Raw genomic sequence first — 18,016 nt, 5'->3', positions numbered from 1 at the left:
TACATTTTCTGCAATTCTGCAAGTTGCAAGTGGTTTTCATACCTCCTCTGTGAAATGGGAATGATGACCATTCCCAATCTTTCTTCAGAAGCAGCTGTGCACATTAAGTTATAAGATACTGGCTAAGTCCTGGGATTCCAAGAGTCTAAAATGAGCTCACTGTTGAGTCTGGGCTATTAGGGCATGAGGACAGATAGAGAGTAGAAAGAGGAGAGATTACTCAGGAAATCCTCACTTCGAGCAGGTACAACCTGTTCAAAAATTCACCCTGGAGCTGATGTAACTATGGCTTTGTCACTTACCAGGTGTGAGGGGAGATTTAGAAAAATCTGTATTGTCCATTTCACAGTTATTTGAACATGAGAGAAAGGCTTGTGTTTCAGGTGCTGAAAAAAAATTCTCAGACACCTTAAGAACAAGTCTCTTAAAGAAAGAGAGTCTGTAATTTCAAGAGTTTGAAGAAGTGCTCTGAATTACTGGGGGGAAATGAATGTAAAGATAGAAATAAAATTAATTTATATTTTAGAAGGAAGCAGGTAACTAATTTCCTGGTTCTTTTTTTGTGTTAATATCTTATATATATATACATATATATATATATACACATATATATATATAATTATACACACACACACACATATATATATTCTTTCACTGAATTTTTATAATAATCTTATATGGTAGTCATTATTATAATTCTCATGATGCGGATAAGAAAATGGAGGCTCAGAGACTTGCCCAAGTTCACACAGCAGTAGAGTGGACAAATTGAAATTTGAATGTCAACTTGACTGACTCCCAGGTCTATTCCAGGTCCATCACTTATCTCAGAGCAATCCTGGCTTTAGATTTCCCATCTATATTATGAGGTCTATACGTCTAGTTGAGACTGATCTATCACAGGACCATTGAGGCTGTCAGGGAAGGGTGGCATTGATGCTCATGGTACAACAGACACTGGACGACTTGTCTGGTACAAGACACTAGGTTGATGTAGACATGTCTGATAACCAGTTCTCCCCAAATTCACAGAATTTAACAAGCATCTATCCTCAAATATCTCTCCTTTTCTTCCCATGTTATTTTATCTTGTTCCACTCTACCTCTCTTCCAATCCCCACATGATACTAGTAGTAATTTTTTATTGGGTTTTCTATGTGAACCCTAGCACAGAAAGATGTCATGATGTTATTTAAAGGACCAGAGTTATTAAGAATTTAAACCAATTGTTATTTCTCCCATCTTAGAAAAATTCCCCTGACTCTACTTTTCCTTTTCTCCCCTTTGCAGCAACACTCCCCTAAAGAGCCATCACCGGTGCTCACTGTCTCTTCTTCCATCTTCCCTTAAGCCACCTCGGTCAGGTGTTTACCTTCACCATGTCACTGAAATGCCTTTCTTCAAAGTCACCATTGCCCTCTGCTAAATCCATTGGCCAGTTCTCTGTCCCCACTTTACTTGGTCTATCAACAGGGTTTGCCAGTTGATCCTTTGTCCTCCTGACACATTTTATTCACTTGGCTTCCAAGACACCATGCTCCTGGTTTCTTCCTGGTTTTATCTCAGTCAGAATTTTCTATTGGTTCCTCCTTATTTCTGAGTTCTTAATGTTCTAGTGATTCCACGCCCTCCCTTGCTAGTGTCATCCACATTTGACTTTAAGTCCCATCATTTTGCCCACAATCTCTCCTTTAGAGTAAAGACTGGTATTCAACTGCTTTCCAGAGACAGAGATGTCTAACGAGCATCTCAAATGTGACACATCCAAAGCAGAACTCCTGATCTTCCAACCACCACCGAACCTGCTTCACCCATAGTCTCCTTCACCTTACGTGATGTAAAGTCCTTCCTCCTAGCTGCTCAGGCTAAAATCTTGGCACCATTTTTGCCTCTTCTCTTTCACTCATATCCCACACCCACGGCATCAGGAAATCCTGTTGGCTTTTCCTTGAAATGTAGCCCCAGCTCAAGCATTTCTCATCCCCTCTGCTGCTACACCCTGGACTGAGTCACTGCCTTCTCTCTCTCCTGGATTACAACTGCCTCCTAACAGGCTTCTTCTTTCTATCTTTAACCCTCTAAAGTCTAGTCTCAACACAACAGCCAGAGTGCTATTTAAAGAGAAAATTCAACCAGGTTCTTCCTCTGCTCAAACGACTGCAGTGGCTCATCATTTCCTCAGCATAAATTTGACCTACTATTGCAACTCTGCTCTCTCTCTTCCCACCACTCAGCTCTAGCCGCCCTGGCCTCCATGATGCTCCTGGAACATGTCAGGCACACTCCCACCTTAGGACATTTTTACTGGCTCTTCTTTATATTGCTAACTCTCTCGCCTTCTTTAGCTCTTTAACCTTCTCAATGAGACCAACCTGACTGCCGTATTTAAAATCACAGCCCATATCTGTCCCTGCTTAGCACTTCTTACCCTCCTGACTCTTCAGTGTCTCTAGTTTTTCCATGGCACTGCTAATATACAGCTTTGAGTATATGTCCAGGTTATTCTGTATTGTCTCTCTCTTCCCTCTATAATGTAATCTCCATGACAGGAGAGATCTGTGTCTGTTTCTGTTTATTGAGGCATCTCATGCAACTCAAACAGTGCCCAGCACATAAAAGATGCTCGTGGATGGATGTCAAGTGAATCCTGATAACACCTTGCAAGGAGACGGGCTATCAGAATTCACATGCCGTAGTCAAGACACACTTACATGCCTCACCAGTGTCCTGAATTCTGTTCCAGTTCAGTTGGCTTTAGCTTCTACACATAAGCTACATAGTACATGGATGCTTCATAAGTAAAGAATAACAAAGTTGTTTGGGGGACTGGGAGAATGGTGTGAAGGGTTAAAGAAGGACACATTAGTAGTTGATAGATGGTCACGGGGATGGGGAGCACGGCACAGGGAATGCAGTTCGCATTAATATGTTGGCTAGGTGGTGGGCCAGAGGAGGGAGGGAGCAATTGGGGGGATGGTTTTATGAACTATATAGATACCTAACCAATGTACTGTATACTTGAAACTAATTAAAATTAATTAATTTTTTTAAAAAAGAATAACAAGTTGACATGAGACTATAATAGAAAAGTAATTGTTTTTTTGTTTTGTTTTGTTTTGTTTTGCAGTAACGGGTACCCTGAGGAAGTACAGTCTGGCCTATACTCATCTTTTCTTTTGTGTTGCAGAATACAAGCCGTAGCCCAGGGGGGGCACACTGTAGAGACCAAAAGCACCATCCATGGACCATATCGCCTGGGTTCATGACCTGCTGCTATGACTCACTAGCTGTAAAGACTAAGGGGAATTTTCTTAACCTGTCTGTGCCTCAGGTTTCTCAACTGTCAGATGGGGATGACAGCTATACCTACATCCAGCATCGTATAATACAAGGTAAGAAACTTAAAACGATGCTTAACAGATAATAAACATTCGATAATTCTGGCTATTTGGTAAAATATATTTATATTTTATATTTATATTTATTTGCATAATTTAAAGGAAATCTTAACTGTCATATTCACAGGCATTCAAAGAGTTGTACAATAGTGTATTCAGTAAATAATAGAGTTATTAATGCCATCTTAAAACCCCAACATATGAGCTTCTATAAGTGATTTATAGCCCCAGAGATGGTCCAAAGATAGGGGCTTGTGAAGGCATGGGCTCATTAGGGTAGAGCAAGCCAGCTCTTTGTAGGGTATCATGCTACTAGGAGCAATAGAGGAGGTACAAGGAGCTGGGATGTTTTATATCTCTCCTAATTGAAGAGCTCTGGAAGACAGTGGTTGGGAAATTACCCCTCAAGATGACTAAGACATTGCTCAGATATGGCTGGAGTCACAGTCAATTAAAATGGAAGCCTTTGAATATCACCAATTGCTGTATAGACAGAAAAAAAGAAAATTTCAAAGAGAGATTCACTACCAGGAGCATGTTGGAAAACCACCTCTCTCCTTCTGTAAGCAGATGACAGCTTTCTCTATTATCTACCTTGTCAAGCGTGGACATATTTTCTGCCTGAGTCTTTGTAAGCCCACGAGGACTTTAGTTTTCTAGAAACCACTCTCCCCATGGTGTTGTCTACACTCAAGGTGGATTTGGGCTGAATGGTACTGGATCCTGACTAAAATGCAGTAGAAAAACATTGTCCTTGAACGGCAATGGGGACAGATCCCAGCTGTAAGCCATCTCCTCCTTGGCCCATCTCCTTCTTGGCAGCTTCTCTCTACCTGAGACCCAAGGCTTGAAGGTGCCCCCAAAATAGCTCCGAATCTTTGGTGGGACATTTCCAGAGCCCAGAATTAATCAAAACACCTCCTGGTGCTGTTATTTGGATAGTGAGACCAAAAACAACAAGCTCGATCCTTTGGTGTTAATCACATTTACTAATGAATGGTTCTTGCTAGCTTTTTTTTGCCTGAGAAGTGTGACTTTAGAGATTGTCAGAACAGGCTCAGAGAGTACAGCAAATTTGGATTAAGACAGAAATATTGTGAAGGGGCTTCCTTTCATTTCTGATGTGATTTATTGTTCAAATAGTGTAGTCTTCAGAAAAAAAGTCAAAAATCCATAGGGCAGAATCAAAAGAAATAAAATATCCAACTGACAGTTTAATGCTAAACAAAACTATGTAATTTAAAATTGATAGCCAAGAGATTAGATATTTTTTAAATTTTATGAATTTCTGTTTCTAGATAAGTAAATAATGGATGATAACAGTCTTTGTTTAGTAAAAGAATGGCTCTCAAAAGATATAATAAGATCCCTAGTCTTTATTAATTTAACCTATACCAATATTTTTATTTTTCTGAATTTTATTTTCAAATAATTTCAGACTTACAAAAAATTTGCAAAAATAGTACAGAGTTCCTATATACCCTTCACCAAGCTCCCCCTAATAGCGACATCTTACATAACCTTAGCACGATGATAAAATCCTGGAATTGATGTTGTTCAATACTATTAACTAAAGTATAGTCCTTATTCCAGTTTGGCCAGTTTTTCCACAACTGTCTTTTTTTCTGTTTTAGGATCCAATTCAAGATCCCACATTACATTAAATTTTCATGTCTCCTGAGATTCCAGTCAAGATGGCAAAGTCAGAAAACACTGTGCTTGCTTCCTCTAATGACATCGAAATTACAACTAAATTATAGAACAACCATTGTTGAAAATCGCCTGAAGTCTAGCTGAACAGAAGTCTTACAACTAAGGACGTACAGAAGGAGCTACCTCAAGACTGGTAAGAGGGATGGAGACACAGAATAGACCGGTCCTAAACCTGAGTGGGGCAGTTAAAAATTGAGAGGGGTATCTTAGCTGCAGAGGTCCCCCTGGAGTAACAAGGGATCTCAGCCCCACACCAGACTCCCCAGCCCAGGGTTCCAGTGCCAGGAAGAGAAGTCCCCACAAAATCCGGCTGTGAAAATCAGCAGATTGTGGCTAAGTTAGATAGTAGGCTGTGGGAGTCCCAGCATTCCTCTTAACGAGCCAGTGCATGGACTTAACCACTAATGAACTCTCTCTGAGCTCCAGTGCTGGGACAGCAGCTCAAAAGGCTGCTGGGGAGGAGCTATGGGAAATATGGGAGGAACTAAATTGTCTAGCTTCAGGGAGAGGGCTAGAGGGGCAGCTTTCTCCAGACAAAAGTGCTGGCAGAGGCCACTGTTCCTTTGTTGAGCCTTCACCCTTCTCAGGGTACAGACACAGGCGGCTGCCATATCTGAGTCTCCTAACTAACCTGGCTAACCCTGGTCTCTCTCTCCTGGTGATTCCCTGAGATCTCGCCCCTCTCAACTTGTGAGCCCATCCAAATCATTTCCAGCAGCTTTTCCATACAAATGGCTTGTTTTGGCTCATGCTGCGGAATTTCTTAAAATCCCTTAAATGTTCACAAAACCCAAACTAGCAGCATCAGGCCTCAGCATGACCTGTACCACTTGCTGAGCAGCCCAAAGCCTAGCACTAGCAGCAGCCAGCCTCGGTTCACAGCTCAGCCTTTTGAGGCACCTCCAAGCCCAGAGCAGGTGGCAGCTATCTGCGAATTGCTAGGTGGCTCATGCCAGGTGGCCCCAGACAGGGCATAGGTTGCTGCTGGACTTGGCCTGAAGTGGAGCCCCTCCCAAGGGGCACCGGCCTGCATGCCAGGTGACTGGCTTAGGTCTGAGCTGGAGCACCACTTAGGGCCACATTCAAAGATGACACATCCAAAGGACTTACTGGGCAGGTACCAGAGCCCTACTAAAGTGAATTCTGCTCCATAGGCTCAGCCCTTGAATAACAGCTCCTCCACTCTAGTCACCAGGCAGTCCTCACAACCAATCAACCCAAGGGTCAATCCCTCCCAAATAGCAACTGAGGCACACACAACCCATACAAGGCACACACCCGAAGCACCTGGCTCATGTGACCAGGGAGACTGTGCCACTGGGCCCCACAGGACACCTACTACATAAGGCCACTCTGCTAAGACCCAGAGACATAGCAGCCCTACCTAATATATAGAAACAAACACAAGGAGGCAGCCAAAATGGGGAGACAAAGAAACATGTCCTGCATGAAAGAATAGAACAAAGCTCTAGAAAAAGAACTAAACAAAAGAGAGACAAGCAATCTACCAGATGCAAAGTTAAAAACACTGGTTATAAGGATGCTCCATGAACTTAGGAGAAGAGTGGATGAACTCAGTGAGAACTTTAACGAAGAGATAGAAAACATAAAAAAGAACCAGTCAGAAATGAAGAATATAATAATTAAAATAAAGAATATCTTAGGAGGAATCGACAGTAGATTAGACCAAGCGAAGAAATGAATCATCGATTTAGAAGATAAGGAAGCAGAAAACATCCAATCAGAACAGCAAAAAGAAAAAAAAATCCAAAAACATGAGAAAGTTTGAGGGGCCTCTGGGACAACATCAAGCACACCAACATTTGCATCAAAGGGGTACTAGAAAGAGAAGAAAGAGAGCAAAGAATTGAAGACCTATTTGAAGAAATAATGACAGAAAACTTCCCTAACCTGGTGAAGGAACTAGACCTACAAGCTCAGGAAGTGCAGAGAATCTCAAACAAGTCAAACCCAAAGAGGCCCACAGAAAGACACATCATAATTAAAATGCCAAAGGTTAAAAATAAAGAGAGAATCTGAAAAGCAGAAAAAATAAATAAATAAAAGCTATTAGTTACCTACAAGGAAGCTCCCATAAGACTCAACTGATTTATCAACAGAAACTTTGTAGGCCAGACGGGATTGGTGTGAAATATTCAAACTGACGAAAAAGCAAAGACCTACAGCCCAGATTACTCTACCCAGCAAAGCTATCATTTAGAATTGAAGGACAGATAAATATCTTCCCAGTCAAGAAAAAGCTAAAGACATAGCAGCTCTACCTAATATATAGAAACATCATCACCATATAGTTCATCATCACCAAGACAGTATTACAGGAAATGCTGGAGGGTCTTCTAGGAGGAGAGGGAGGGGAGAAGGAGGAGGAGGAGGAGAAGATCAAAAATATGAATAATAAAATGGCAATAACTACATATCTACCAACAATTACTTTGAATGCAAATGGATTAGGTGCTCCAATCAAAAGATAGGTTACTAAATAGATAAGAAAATAAGACCCTTCCATATGCAGCCTACAAGGGACATCCTTCAGATCAAACATGGACATGTGAATCCATATGTTCATTGTAGTATTATTTATAATAGTAAAGATATGGAGGCAATCTGGGTTTTTATCAATGGATGAATGGATAAAGAAGAAGTGATACATATATACAATGGAATATTACTCAGCCATAAAAAATAAAATCTTGCCATCTGTAACAACATGGATGGACCTAGAGGATGTGCTGAGTGAAGTCAGAGAAAGACAAATGCATATGATTTCACTTACATGTGGAATCTAAAGAACAAAATAAACAAACAAAACAGAAATAAACTCATAGATATGGAGAATATTTTGATGGTTGCTAGATGAGAAAGGGTTTAGGGGAGTAAACAGGGGGAAGGAATTAAGAAGTACAAATTTGTAGTTACAAAATAGTTATAGGGATGTAAAGTATAGCATAAGGAATATAGTCAATAATATTGTAATAACTATGTACGATGTCAGACGGGTACTAGATTTATTAGTGTGATCACTTTGTAAGTTATATAAAAGTCTAATCAGTATGTTGTACACCTGAAACTAATATAATATTATATACCAACTGTAATTGAAAAATAAAAAAATATTCATGTCTCCTTAATCTCCTCCAATCTACAATAATTCCTAAATCTCTCCTTATCTTTCATGACTTAGATGTTTTTGGAGAGTATGGTCAGCTATTTTGTAGAATATCTCTCAGTTTGGCTCTCTGATGTTTTTCCATCATTAGATTGAGTTATACATTTTGGGCAAGAATACCACAGGAATGATGCTCTTCTCTGTATCCTATCAAAGAGAATAGAATGTCAATCTGTTTTATTACTGGTGACGTTAACATTGGTCACTTAGATGAGGTGGTGCCTGCCAACTATTTCTACTGTAGAGTTATAATTTTCCCCTTTGTAATTAATAAATATCTTTGGGTGAAAAGATACTTTGTTGCTATGAATTATCTTTTTTCTCTTCAAACTTTCGCTCACTAACTTTAGCATCTATTGATGGCTCTTGCCTGTATTAATTAGTTTTATTGCAGCATTTGATTAATAGTAATTTTCTATTTCCCTTATTCCTTTGACATTTATTTATTATAATTCTTCTGTTAAGAAGAAGCAATTCTCTTTAAATAGGAGGCAGCAGAATACACTGAGAGGCTGCTGAGACTAAATGAAAGAGAACGGACTTCAAAGTTAAAATGACCTCTGTTGGAATCGAAACTATTTAACTTATTAGGGTATATATTCAATAAGTCAATCCTATCATCATCATCATCATCATCATCATCATCATCATCACCAAAAATTAACTCTTGCCTCCTGTAGAACAATTCTTTAGCTCAGTTTAGAATAGTTAAATAACAATAACAGTCAAGAGACTTTCTTTCTACCTTTCTGCCTGGCCCTACTGATACCCCATGGACACTATATTTTTGCTCACACATTATTTCTAAAGCATTGCATGGCCAGGAGAGTTAGGTGTAACCAGAAGTGGACTTGTTAAAGCCCTCAGAGTGTCTTAACTATTCTGGGACGTGCTTCTGGTTGTATTTTTGCAGTTTAAATAGCACTAACCTTAAATGTGTAACAAGTATTCCTCCATATTTCAGGATTGCTACTTGCTTTAGCAATGTAGGTAGTATAGAACTATGGCTTTTGACCCACCATCAACTGAAAAACATGGTTTGCTTAGCAATGGAATACATTGTTTCACACGAGCATTTTTTCCTACTAGAAATATGAAGGTACCTTTACATATATGAAGCGGACCTGAGCCTAACCTACAACAAAAAGTTAAGCCCAAAAGAACCAGCAGCTTGAAACAGCACCACGCAGTTGAGTCCAGCCTGCATAACTGACCCCAGGCAACCTGCAGAAACATGGGTGAGAATAAATGACAGCTCTTACAAGCCACTGAGTTTTAGAGTGGTTTGCTATCTAATAATAGCCAACAAATAGAATAATAAAGAAAAGAAAAAGAAAGAAACATCAATATAAAGGACACTTAATGAGTGAGCACCTGGAGTGAGTGTGAAATGAGAGTGTTGAATCTACATTTTCCTAGGTCTCAATTCCCACATGCATCTCCCAGGTGACTATCAACTCCACAGAGTGTGATTTCAGTGTTTAAAGAGAAATCCTTCCCTACAAATGGCTTCCTAAATGAGAGGCACATGTATAGACACTAAAACATATACACTATGCTTTACGAATAATAATAATAAAGACTTTCAACAATAATGTTGACTTCTTGTGCAACCTTGATATAAGTCCTGATCTTAGAAGATAACCTCATAAAACCTGTAACTTCACTGTTTATATCTTGAGGAACTACATATAAAAATACTTTTGGAGAACGATAAAGAGCAACTGCTAAGAAAACATTTGTTTTCTGTGTGGTTAACTGTTTATAATTAAAAGATTTCAGGAATCGAAGAAGACCTTAAAGAAGAAATTCTTGGCAGCCAAGTCTCCACACAGTGCCAGTATAATTATAGCACTGGTTATTTAAAAAAAAATCATTTAAAATTTATATCACGCATATGACTAAATGTAATCCTTACTGTAATTCTGTGGACAGTAAGTACTGTTATCCTTCTTTAACTTACTTTGCAAGCAAGGAAATAGATGTTCAGAGAGGTCGAAGGTCTTGCTTAAGGTCACACAACTGAGACTGGTAAAAGAGCTGCACTCAAACCAAAGTCTTCTGATTCAAATCCCAAGTTCTTCCCACTCTACCATATATGAGGACAACAGCAATATGGCCCAGATTACACAGCAAAGGGTCTTCATCATTTGAAACGCTAGATGAATTAAAAAGTTAACAACAACAAAAAAGCCTTATTAGACTAGAAGTCCTCAGTCAGTAACAGTTCAAACTCTTCTGAGTGGAAATGAAAAACACATGGAGTCGGAGATTGAAAGGCAAAAATAAAAGCTGCAACCAAAAAACAAACAAAAAAATAGTAAGGGAGATTTCCAGTGGAGCTGCTTTGCACAAGGACACCTCTTTTGTATGTTGCAAAGTGAGGGAAATAGAGAGTGGGGACTGATTTTTTAACAATCGTTAATGGTTCTGCCTAAAAATATCAACTATCTCACCAAATATAAAAATAATAAACGTTTCTATGACTCTCCATAGCATTATGTTCTTTCCTCCTGACACCGGCAGAGAATTTGACATCTCCCAGAAGCTCTCCTTAATTAATCACAGCCCACCCTCCCAGCCCTTGGCCAATCTACTTACACGTGTATATACAAAACTCTCATAAGGTCAACATGTAATGCAAAGTGTACTTAAACTGCCTGTACATGTGCATGTGTGTACTACCCCTTTAGTATATCTGGGATCTTCATGTGATTTTTTTTTATAGAGGAATAATTAATAACTCATTGACTGGGTACTTGGTTAGTGTAGAACAGTAAATGTGGGCACATGAGTGATTTATAAATGAAATGGATGTCAGAGTCTGGAAGATAAAAGCAAACTTTTACGTTGCCTATACTGGCAACTGGGTAGATAATTTTTTTTAAATGTTTTCCTCATAGATTTTCTATTTAGGCATTGGAGACAAATACACGAAACATGACAAAGCTATTCTTCAAGTAAACTCTTACTCGGTCATATAAGAACAAAGGGACAATCAATGAAATTGAAAAGCAACTCATTTAAAACAGATAAAAGAAAATGGATTTTTTTCGTCCATTACATAATTAAGAATTTGCTATGCAGGAAATTGTTAAAGCTAGTAATTTGATAGTTTTTTTTCAAAAAGGATTTGGCTAAGAATATAACGTTTCTGCATTTATGGGGTGGAAAAAAGATGAGAAGGATCACCTATCTCTGTTTAGAATGAATCACCATCTGTGGCCAGAAGTGCCTCTTTAGGCTCAGCATTTCAAAGCAGAATGGCAATATTGACAAGGAGGGGTTGGGATTACCGGATCAGAAAGCCTCATGGGGTGAGAAAAAAGACACCAAGGTGGGAGGCCATCTATTCTGCTGTTACTTCCTCTTATGGAGCTGGCGTGCACTAAAAGCCATTCTTCAGTAACACGAGTGTCTCTTGGAAAGTGAGGGAGAGCCCAGCGGAATTGCCTTTTTCGATCCACACCACTTTTCCCAGCCTAATGACAGTGCAACTCTGAATATCAGGGGAGAACACTTAAAGAGTCACTTCCTTTTTCCAGTTCAGAGCCAAACAAAGCCAATGGTTTTCGTCATCTCCTAATTATTAGTAATCTGTGGCAGATGGCTAGGAGTATTACCTTAAGGTTAATTGCAGTCTCCTGGTCATGTCATCAGAATTGGGCAAACCATCTTGATCCCACTTCCATTTCTAACGAGAATAATGACAGGTACTTATCTCCCAGACAAGATACACAGAGAGGAACCTGCCGCAGACTGCTGGAAACCTCCCTGCCCTCAGCGGTCAGCTCCTTCTCCTGTCCCTATGCAAGGGCAGAAACTGCAAGTGACAACACAGATGCCAGAGGTTGGGGGAGTAGAGAAGCTGATGGTGGCACAGTGAGCGTAAAAACAAAAAGCCTCCTCCTCCTGAAATCCAGACTTCAGTGTGACCTTTGGCAAAGTCAGCCAACATGGGCTGAAAGTGAAAGAAATATGCACATGAATGTGCATCTCTACAGTTCTATTTATCGGCCTTATTCCACCAACATTTGTAGCAACTGAATAAAATATGGTCCGTGCCCTCAAGGAGCCTACAAGTCTAATCCAGAAAAAGACCTACGAAGGCATCCCTGCCCTGCGAGACGGTTCGAGGTAAGTGCTACAGCAGCTTACTGACTACTGTAGGGTTTAGAGGCAAGAGGCAGCTTTTCTGGTGATTGAAGAAGGCTTCATGGAGAAGGCAATTTTTGAGTTGAGCAGAGAACATGAATAGAATTTAAATAAGAGGCGTAAAGCAAAGAGAACTGCCAGCAGAAGACATGGCACGAACAAAAAGGATAGAGAAGAAAAAGGACGGGATGGTTTGGAGAGTGGTCAGTGATCCATTTTGGCTGGAGCACTGATCTGTCTCCAGTGTTAATAAGCAGTAAGATGTCAGTGTGGACAGACAGTGGCTTTGCAAACTAGAGTGGGTTTCAATCTTATTTACTGTATCCTTGGGCAAGTAACTTCACCTCTCTAGCAGATACTGCTAATGCTCGTATCCTCTTGGGTTATCAGCATTGTTCCAGAAAACTGACAGCTTGCCCCCCTCTGCGGAAGGGTGTACTATGGCTGAGAGTGTGTCCTTGGCTTGTGGGCAGGGCAGGGCAGAGCAAAAATATTGGGGAGTTAACATCTCAAGAGCAACCCTCAACCAATGAGGTACAGCGTTAGTGGAAAACTATCCCAGAAGGTCTGCTGTTATCACAACCCCCCTCCCTCACTGTACTTCCTGGCATCCAAGTATTTTCATTTCATTTACATAAAAATACATGGTCTGACTTTGGAGAAATTATGACAAAAATTCTTTAATCCTCGGTTTCTTCAACTGTCAAATGGGAATAATAATGCCTACCATGAATAATTATTGTAAGAAATAGGTAAGATAATGGCTAGAAAGGACCTAGCAGGGTACCCAACATAATAAGTGATTAATAAATACTGGCTAGTCAATAAATGTTAGTGATTCTTGAAATCTGGACCATCTGATAGACAGTGGGAAACTGCCAAAAGGTTTCAAGTAAAGGAGTGCTTGAAGGAGACTACTAATGGCCTTCCTTGGAGCGCTCTGGTCTTCAATGTAGAATTCTTATTTTCTTAGTAAAACCATGGCCTTCATCATAGGATTCTTGCCTTCCGTGTAGGATGGAATAGTACAGCCCCTAAATACACCCCAATATCCATTTTTCCACTTATCCCAAGCACACGGAAGAGTTACACACTTCTGCCATGTGACTAGTTCTGGCAAATGACTGTGAGTGGAAACAAGCATGTCACTTCTGGTACAACATTTAATTGTCAGTGTGAGATCCTTCAGTTCCCCGTCCCCCTGAATCAGGAACTGAGGAAATTCTAAATAGTAGGACTTGGATCACTGAGTGAAGATGCTGTGGACATCAGCTTCCTATAATCTATGATAACCATGTAACATAAACAACAAGGAAACCACCGAGATTTTCTGATTGTTTGTTACTGCAGCATAACCAAGGGTAAGATCTGACCAAAAGAGATGGGAAAGAGGCAAAAAGACTGGAGGCAGATTAGTTAGGAGTCTGTTGCAGGCCTCAAGTAAAAAGAGTTTGAAATAACACCTAGAAACTGGAATGTAAGAGAAGGAAATGAAAGAATAATTGCCAAAGGAAAAAGAATTATCAAGTCGGGGAGAAGAGAAAAGGAATTAAAGATGACTCCAGGGATTCAAGGTTGAAAATTAAAAGGAAGATGGTACCATAGCAGAAAAAGGCAATCTAGAAGAAAAGTTGGTCTCAGAAAGGTTGGTTTGCTATGAGACACGAGTTTAAAGAGGTTCTACTCCATACCACCAAAAGAAGTATTCCTATTCCCTCTCGCCACAAAAGGAAGATATTGGGTTAATAATGAGATGTGCCACACACAATTTTCCCTAGTGTTACTCCCGATAAGTGGCGATCAAGGATCCAGTTATAGGACGTAACGGGGGGATGGCTTTTACTCAGGGCCTCTCTCTGACAATCCAGTGCTCTTCCTACCACTCAAAATTGCCCCGGCATTGAAGAACTAACATATATCTGGTCTACTCGACCAGAGAAGGGGTTGCTCAACAATGTGGCTAATTTAATATTGTCTAGACAACTGAATTATATAACTTAAAAGGAAAATAAAGTGAATACTTGTCATCTTTTTCCTTCTAATAGTCTGAGTGTTTTACTACAAGAAAAATTAGCATTTAGGTTGTTCTAAGCTTTATTATGTAACTGAGAAAAATACTATTTTATTTCAAGACTTGATAGGTGCCTTATATTTTCTTAACTTGTGGATTGAAGTCTCAGGGACTCAAAATCCCACTCTCAAACCTTAAATGTATATTACTCAGTCAGATTCTTTGATATTATAAAATTTTATAAAATGATTTAATCTCTCTAACGTACAATTGTGAAATGAGGGTTTTCTATTTGACCACAAGGTTAGAATCATAATATACATAATAGATAATATCAAAGTGGGGCTTCTTTCTTTCTCTCAATGTTTTCCCATTTTTTCAGTTTTAAAAATAGCCATCTTTCTTTCCCAAACCCAAAAGTTACAGCTATCTTACTAATTATATTAAAAGTGCTAGAAGATGTCAAAAAAATCAGGTAATACAATAAAACAGTCTTACCATATATTTAAGCTCTTTTATCTTTAACAGTTACTTTTAAAATCTGCAGACCATCTAACCTATGCAATGAATTTTCATTTACCTAAAAATACATTAATAAAGATCCATATTAAGAAATTATACTGAAAAAGCAGTTCATAATGTACCCTTCAGCTTTATAATTAGTTCTGTAATCTGTAATCATATGATTTAAATCTAACATAGTTAAATTAGAAACTAAATAATTTCTATTTCCAACAAGAATCACTATATCTTTGGAATTTTGCAAACTGTTAATGAGTTTTAAGAAAATTATTATTATATTTCTTATTCACTTTATGGTACTTGCTAAATAAACAATTGCCAAATGAATAAATGAATATGTAATCATAGATAAGTGATTATAAAAGCACATTCATTTGTCACTGCTCCCACTCAGGGCATGGATGATATTCACTTCCACATCTCAACTGAGATCACTGATTCATTTCTTTTGATTGGTTGGGTGTCCATTCTGACTGGATGATGCCTTTGCACTACAGATCATTAAACAGAAATGTGCCTGCCTCTGGACAATGTGAGACAAAGTACAAAGACCGCTAATTTGAGAGTCAGAAGACATAGGGTCTTGTTCTGCCCCTCCTGTGACTCTGAGTTTGTTTGCACAGGTAAAGGATATCTTCACTGAACCTGCTGCAAACTAGGCTTTGTACTAGGCACACCATGGTATTATGACTTAACGCATAAAACTCCAAAAGATAAACAATTTATACTCATTTTACACATGGGGGAAAAAAAAACAGAGAGTCAGGAAGATGAAGGAACTTGAACAAAGTCACAAACCTAGGAGGTAGGATTGCAAAACAGCTCTATCTGACGCTAAAATCTATCACTAGTGGCGACTCTAATAATGTAGACAAGAGTTTTGCAAACTCTGAGGCATCGTACAAATATGAGCTATTGTCATCATAATCTATCATTGCCCTCACAGATATCTCTTGTCTGAAGGTGGCTAATACCACTTAATATATCAGTGGAGTCTTTATTTGCAAGGTCAGGCCTGCCATGTTTAACCTCTTCTTAGTCTATTTGGATCAGACAGGACTGTTTGAGTGTGTTCACACACTGGTCATCATTCCAGAGGTGCAAAGTCACTATTCAGAAGTGATGTCTGCTCACTGTTTTATAAGTTGTATAAAGTATAGTAAAATGGTGCTGGGAGCATAGTATCTATCCTACACTCAATTATTCAGCCCATATGGCTTCCTAATGGCAATTTTATATGTATAAAACCTAAGAATGCCGGACTTTCAAGGTACATAGCTGAGGATTAAAGAGACTTGGTCAACTTCTACTCAGCGTTTCTCATGCCCTGGCCCTGGCAGGACCTCACAGTGGGCCTGAGGTCCACCATGGCCTCCAAGTATGTCCTCCTTGAGGAAATGGGTAATTTGGAAAGCTGTCCCTGAGGGCCGATAGCTCATGAAACACTCTGCTGAGAATCTATTGTTTGTGCTTATTGGAGCGAACTGTAAAATGTAAAAGATTTGAATGTCAGAGTGTTCATCTGGGTTACGTCTCCAACCTATCTTCTACAGGGCGACTTGGGCCCTGGAGATGCTGAAGAAGTGGTCTAGAAGAAAAGCTCCCACCCAACCTGACTTGATTCAAATCCAAGCCTAGCCACTTAACCTCTTTCTGCCTCATCTACGAAAGTCATAGGGCAAGTCCTACCTTAAAGGAATGTTAAGAGGAATGAAAGTACATTATTTCTAAACATTTGAAATAATATTTGGCATGTAAAGCCACATGAATGTTTAGGGTTTTTAAAAACTCTGAGATAGGGTACCAATCACCACATTTTTTACATATATGTGTCATTACAGAAGACACAGATTTTATAGACGATTGAAAGATTTCTTGCTGAAAAGAATTTCATTGCTTTGAACTCCACCGAAGCAAAGTTAATTGACAATGTCACCGGAGTTTGGCAGAAGCTTGTGTACTGTGAAGAAACTACCTGTGCAAAATATGAGTGTGAACAAGAGGGCAAGAAATTTATTTTAACAAACCAAAGCAAAACTACTTTTCAAAACACAGTAAGCAAAAGAAAGTCTACCTAAGTTACTTTCTGAATTAATCAACAGCCTCCTTTCACCCTGGTAAGCATATGGATACTGAAGGCTGCCAGCGGCCTGAGAGGGCTTGGGGCTGGCAAGGCTTCATTCCGCATGGCCCTCAGGCATCTGCTCCCCCAGAGCTGAGTGGTATGCTTACCAAGAGTCCATGGCATTGTTCCAAGATGTTATTTTAATCACATGACCTTTTATTTTGTAAACAGATAAAATACAAATACGATAAGAAAAGCTTTCAGTAAAAACTAGGTTGACTGCTTTAAGATAACCCAATAAAGGTGATTCCTAAACAACAGTTGCTGCAACTCTAAAAGAATGGAAAATCTAGAAGCTTCCTGCACTCAGATAATGCCCTTTTGGAGGTTCTGCTTGAAGTATGACCAACAACTCCACGATCAATGGGCCCATGTTAATAAAAAAATAAAAAAAGTTTTACTCCTACATCCAAACATTGTCGAATAAATCTTCCACTGCTATCTTTTAAATGAAAATAAAATGTATCTCTACTTAAACTGTCTCCTTAACTGACTCTTTCGATTAACTGACCTACCCAAATTGAACTGGATAGTAGAGTTTCTACTGTAATTATATAAAAAGTTATTCTTTATAAGAATTGAGTCTTGTTTTTTCTTTAAAAAAGGGCTATTGCTATTACTTTAAAGCACGAGCAGAATGAGGGTTCCAGGATATCTGTCTATAAGGCTTTCTATGTGTAGGTACTTCGGACAGTCATTTTTTGCCTATTATCTACATCAAATGGAGAGCTTATTGGGTGAAAACTTGATTGTGTCAGGATTATTTATAATTAGGGCGAGACTCCTACATTCATCTGCGGCTAACTCTCTTGGACTTGGAATAACAACCTGCATGCATAGTAACCATTAGAACAACCTCATTTTTGTTGGTGTTCAGGAATTGAATCAAGGTATTTGCCAGGAAA

The 18,016-nt window shown here is 39.2% G+C and overlaps 1 protein-coding gene and 1 pseudogene across 4 annotated transcripts in view; one reads left to right on the top strand and one right to left on the bottom strand.

Moving 5' to 3' along the window:
• EGFLAM (EGF like, fibronectin type III and laminin G domains) overlaps positions 1 to 18,016 on the bottom strand; it is a 149,250-nt gene that overhangs the window by 115,161 nt on the left and 16,073 nt on the right. The gene's annotated exons all lie outside the window — the stretch shown is intronic.
• The window catches only part of LOC102889929, a 12,824-nt pseudogene continuing 7,160 nt past the window's right edge, over positions 12,353 to 18,016 (top strand).

Source organism: Pteropus alecto, unplaced genomic scaffold (genome assembly GCF_000325575.1).
Source record: "Pteropus alecto unplaced genomic scaffold, ASM32557v1 scaffold338, whole genome shotgun sequence".
NCBI classification, from domain to species: domain Eukaryota; kingdom Metazoa; phylum Chordata; class Mammalia; order Chiroptera; family Pteropodidae; genus Pteropus; species Pteropus alecto.
This window is presented reverse-complemented; position numbering and strand designations above follow the sequence as displayed.